The following is a 6,116-nucleotide window of genomic DNA, read 5'->3' on the forward strand; positions in this document are numbered from 1 at the left end:
ATCACTGACTCGATAGACGTGAGTCTCAGTGAACTCCGGGAGTTGGTGATGGACAGGGAGGCCTGGCGTGCTGCGATTCATGGGGTCGCAAAGAGTCAGACACGACTGAGTGACTGGACTGAACTGAACTGAATGTGGTACAGCTACAGTGGAGAACAGCATGGAGGTTCCTTAAAAATCGAGAAACAAAGGTTCCATATGATATGGCAATCTGTATGATTCCATAAGGAGATTCCATATGATATGACAAATCCTAAGAGATGATGGTGTTAAAGTGCTGCACTCAATATGTCAGCAATATGGAAAACTCAGCAGTAGCCACAGGACTAGAAAAGGTCAACTTTCATTCCAATCCCAAAGAAAGGCAATGCCAAAGAATGTTCAAACTGCCACACAACTGCACTCATTTCACACACTAACAAAATAATGCCCCAAATTCTCCAAGCTAGGCTTCAACAGTACATGAACTGAGAAATTCCAGATGTTCAAGCAGAATTTAGAAAAGGTAAAGGAACCAGAGATCAAATTGCCAAAATATGCTGGATCATACAAAAAGCAAGATAATTCCAGAAAAAAAACATCTAATTCTGCTTCATTGACTACACTAAAGCCTTTGACTGTGTGGATCACAACAAACTGTGGGAAATTCTTCAAGAGATAGGAATACCAGAGCACCTAACCTGCTTCCTAAGAAACCTGTATGCAGGTCAAGAAGCAACAGTTAGAACTGGACATGGGCCAATGAACTGCTGAGTGTCGGAAGTGTGCTATATTAATGGCAGGATATTCGCTAACACCAGTAGAGCTTGCCTCTATGACTGGAGTTTGATAGTACTCGCTGCCACATGAAAAAAAAAAAAAAAAAAGAACTGGACATGGAACAACAGACTGGTTCCAAATTGGGGAAGGAGTATGTCAAGGGTGTATATTGTTACCCTACTTATTTAATGTATACGCAGAGCACATCATGTGAAATGCCAGGTTGGGTGAAGCACAAGGCAGAATCAAGACTGCCAGGAGAAATATCAATAGCCTCAGATATGCAGAAGACACCACTCTTATGGCAGAAAGTGAAGAGGAACTAAAGAGCCTCCTGATGAAGGTGAAAGTGAAAGTGAAGTCGCTCAGTCGTGTTCGACTCTTTGTGACCCCGTGGACTGTAGTCCACCAGGCTCCTCCATCCATGGGATTCTCCAGGCAAGAATACTGGAGTGGGTTGCCATGATGAAGGTGAAAGAGAGAGTGAAAAAGTTGTCTTAAAACTCAACATTCAGAAAACTAAAATTATGGCATCAGGTCCCATCACTTCATGGCAAATAGATGGGGAAACGATGGAAACAGTGACAGACTATTTTCTTGGGCTCCAAAACCACTGCAGATGGTGACTGCAGCCATGAAATTAAAAGATGCTTGCTCCTTGGAAGAAAAGCTATGACCAACCTAGACAGCATATTAAAAAGCAGACACATTACTTTGCCAACAAAGGTCCATATAGTCAAAGCTACTGTTTTTCCCGTAGTCGTGTATGGATGTGAGAGTTGGACCAGAAGGAAGGCTGAGTGCTGAACAATTGATGTTTTTGAACTGTGGTGTTAGAGAAGACTCTTGAGAGTCCCTTGGATGGCAATGAGATCAAACCAGTCAGTTTCCTTTGATTTTCTTTTTCCTAAAGGAAATCAAACCTGAATATTCATTGTAAGGACTGATGCTATAGCTAAAGCTCCAAGACTTTGGCCATCTGATGCAGAGAGTCAAGTTTTTACAAAGATCCTGATGCTGGGAAATAATAAAAGCAGGAGGAGAAGGGAAAGACAGAAAACAAGATTATTGGATGGCATCATCGACTCAATGGACATGAGTTTGAGCAAGCTCTGGAAGATGGTGAAGGACAGGGATGCCTGGCATACTGCAGTCCATGGGGTGGCAAAGAATCGGACACAACTGAGTGACTGAACAACAAAAACAAAATACAAACTATTTTCTGAAAAATCTGGGCACACTAGTTCCTTAAAAATTTGTGCATTTTTAAGGAATCTTTATTAAAATCTGAACTAAATGTTGTGACTAAAGATTAATGCACACAATTGAGGCCGGAAGTCTGCTAAAACGAGCAGACTGATTCCCAGAATGGGAAACCAGTCAGATGACAGCTGTTTAATGTTACTTTAATAATATTTATTCAGTGATTTCAAAAATATAAAACATTTTATATATCTACAAAAACATTGCAATAAAAAGAATGTAAATTTGATTTCTTGATCAATAGAATTATAATTGAATTACATTCAATTAATCTGCTATGTTGATACTAGTTTGGAGGCTTCCCTTTTGGTAAAATGGAGATTCTATTTCTTGGTCGTCCATGTAATTATGACATTAAGTTGCTCCTAGAGCCTGTGACTGCATTCAGAACCTGTGCCAAGCAGGCCTGATACAGTTCCCACTATAAAAGGGATAGATTACATTTTGCCAGGTATATCCTGCATCCTGGAATAAAGAACTACACCATTAGGTCTTGGAGGCAGCAAGGATCATTCAAATATTTGAACAGTTCTGAGATCATCTAGGGACTGTGATCTTCTTAGAAAACACTTCAGTTGTTTTGACTCAAGTAAGTCCAATCAAATTTATCTTTGGAATACTTGGAGTTAATGGCAGGATGAAGGAAGGCAGGCTCTGAAAACAACTCCTCCAATGGAATACCATGTAGAGGACACAAAGAATTCTCCATTCCACCATCCAGTCCCCATCACAGGGTGTACCCACTGCAGCATTCAAATAGAACACTCTGAAGTGTGACTAAGCCTGGCGCTGGACAAAACCAGCTCTGTACACTCTGAAATATATGTCATGGTTCTGTTTGCTGTGTCTATGCTACATTGCTAGTTTTCCTTCAAGTTAGAAACTGAAGTAAAATTACAAACTATAGCTCATGCAAAGACATACTGTCACCATGTTCAACTGTGTTTTTCAAACCCTTCTGCGACAGTTCTTTTCCTGCTACACTCTGCCTCTCTCCCAGACTTCTACTTCTCTGAACTGAAGAGTTGGAGAGCATGGATGAGGTGTGTGATGGCCCTTACCCCTTTACACATCACTAGTGCAGGGACCTAGAAGTGCCAAAAGTGTCACTCAGGTATCTGACGAGAAAAGCTGGAAAGTTATACAGGGACACGAGAAGCTGGAGGAAGAGATTAGATAGATGTTGAACTCAGAGTTTTACTCTCAACTCCAAAAGACAGACTGATGGGAGAGGCAAGGAAGCACTGGCCTTAAGCCCAGAGCTGAGCTAAGTTAAAGGGTCCATCAGTGACCTTAAACACACATCTAAAATCATGCGGGCTTGGGAATGGGAAAACAGAAAAGCTCTTCACCAGGGCTTTATCTCTCCACAAACTGCTAGCAGCAGTTTCAGTTTCTCTTCCTGTCAGCTGCAAATTTCAGGTACATGTAATCGTTAGACAATTTCTTTCAAGGAGTCTATCAAAGAAATAACAAATTACTTTCTATGTCACTTTTGGAAAGAGAATAAATGTATGCAATTACCCAACATCAGTTGTAAAAATTAAAAATAACACAATAAGTTGGAAATGCTAGAAATAAAATTCTTCTATGAAGTTTTACGCCTGTCATGCTTAAAATTACACATTAATCCAATCTGCAGAGTTGGTACTCTGATAAAAATAAACAGAGCTCATATTTTGATATGAACTAAATTCCCCCATCTGCCAGAAAGCAACTACCATTTAAGCTCCTCTTTCACTGAAATGTGTCTATTTCAGGTCTTGTAACTACGAATGTGCTTGAATCATAAAATAAAAAAGTTTAAAATTTTGTGCAAGAGGACCTTCCCTTAACATTCAAAATACTTTGCAATGTGATCCTGTCCTTAGTTGAAAATCAAACTTTGGTTTACATCAAATGCACTATGAATAATGACACTGCTGTACAGTAAGCTTGGAAATAACTGGTCAGAACAGAAGTGGGGGGAGTGGGTGGAAGGGTGCCCTAACTCAATCCCTTCAATTTTGTTTCCCAAGTCAAGCTTCATTAGTCTCACAGTCCAGGCACCAAAACCACAGAAGGCATCCTTTCCTTCTTGACTCCTAATTTTTATTCTTTTTTTTTTTCACCCAGATGCAGTAAAAGTAACTAAAATTCATTTGGTGATTGTTTCATGCAAATCATTATGTTAAATACCAATCATCTAATTTGATTCTCACAAGAACCCCATGAGGTAGGTGCAATATCTGCACTTTAAAGATAAGCAAATGAATAGAGCCAGGTTTCTAGCAGCAGGATCCACAACAGCCAAAAGGTATAAACAACCAGAGGCCACTGGCAGATGAAACAGATAAACAAAATGTGGTAGACACATACAACAGAGTATTATTCAGCTTAAAAAGAAAGAAATTCTGACACGTTTTAAATGTGTATATTATGGGAAGTGAAATAAGACACAAAAGGTAAATGCTTTTGTATTAAAAGTATTATTTTAAATACTTTTAATGATACTTAAATGATACTTAAAGTATCATTCCACTTACACTTATGAAGTGCCTAGAAAAGTCAAGTTCAAATAGAAAGTAGAGGCAGAGTGGCTGTTTAAAGGGTACAAAGTTTTAGTTCTGGAGACTGGTTGCACTACAATATGAAGGTACTTAACATTATTAACTATACACTTAAAATGGTTATGATAGTCAATTTCATGTGATGTTTATTTTACCACAATTTTTAAAACATTTTAAAAAGATAAAACTGACACCCAGAGAGGTTAAATAACTGACCAGACTTTACTTAGAAGTGTTGTGTTTCTGCAAGTGCCATCAGATCAGATTAGTCGCTCAGTCGTGTCCGACTCTTTGCAACCCCATAAATTGCAGCACGCCAGACCTCCCTATCCATCACCAAGTGCCATACTAAGATAATTTTAGTATTTTTAAAAATAAAGTTTTAAGAAATATAAAGGAAATATGTTTGAACAAAGAACTATTCCTGTAGGATATACCTTACCACTAACATACCAAAGCCATAATCTGGGCATTTATCCTAATGTCAGACATTACCTGTCTCCTTGTCCAAAATCCAGTCAGTTACTAATTCTTACTGACTCAGCCAATAAAATATCCCTTATTTCTAGCTCTTCCTTCCTTATAATGATGGCCACTGCTTTACTCAAGGCAACCATCAAAGGGACTATGCCATCACTCCCTGCCTTACCTCCTAGTATCCAAAAAGACCATTCATTCTGGACTGATCATCGGTCCCTTGGCTGACATTCTTCAAAACCAAAGCCTTCAAATAAAGCATGAAGTTCTTCATATGACATACAACTTCCTGCCCAGCATTGCTTTCTTCTCCTCTCCGATTTCACACTATTTCTGCTCCATAAGCTCCAGACATAACCAACACTTTGAAGTCCCTACTATGCCAGGTCTCTAAAATGCTGCTAGAAATGATGTTTCCTTCCCCTGTAATTCCTTCCTTCCCTTCTCACTGAAAAACATTCCCACTCATCCATGAAGAATTATTTCACAAATATCTAGCCTGGGAAGCCATTCTTGATACCTAGGGCTGCAAAGGACTCCATCAACATGACTTATTAGTATTTAAAGTGGTCAAAATTTCTTCAACAATTGCCATCTTCCGGCACTGTGACTGCCTTATACAAATATTCAATCAATGTCTGACTGTATGAATGAATAAATGATTAATGAATCAGTAAATTAGAACTTGTTAAGCATGAGTCCCAGCAAACAGCAGACAAGAGAATCATATCTTACTACTTGAAGATGGGACCCTAATCATGTAGGCTGGTCTCTGCACTGCAGTGGAAAGTGGATGAGTTTGAAAACTGCGTCTATGCATCCATCCCATTAAGGAGACTGGAGACTTGCTAGACAGCACTGAAGAATTATTTAGACAAAAACATTAAAGAAACAGATTCTAAGAGATACTTAATTCAGTCAGTCTCAAGCATTAGTCATAGAGAAAGCAATAGCTTAACACAGACCAGGAAAAGACAAACACTTCTATACTATACTGTTGCAGCAGCTCAACATATTTGAGACTCTTTACACAGAGGCTACACTTAGATTCTTTATAACAGGACGAAC

At 39.0% G+C, this 6,116-nt stretch overlaps 1 non-coding gene across 1 annotated transcript; it reads left to right on the top strand.

Annotated features, from left to right (window-relative positions):
* Positions 1–711: 711 nt before the first annotated feature.
* LOC138987663 (small nucleolar RNA SNORA62/SNORA6 family) lies at positions 712–849 on the top strand. The gene has a single exon (XR_011464047.1). It is a non-coding gene; the product is annotated as a small nucleolar RNA SNORA62/SNORA6 family (small nucleolar RNA).
* The last annotated feature ends 5,267 nt before the right edge of the window (positions 850–6,116 follow it).

The sequence above is a fragment of the Bos mutus genome, chromosome 4 (assembly GCF_027580195.1).
Source record: "Bos mutus isolate GX-2022 chromosome 4, NWIPB_WYAK_1.1, whole genome shotgun sequence".
NCBI lineage: Eukaryota > Metazoa > Chordata > Mammalia > Artiodactyla > Bovidae > Bos > Bos mutus.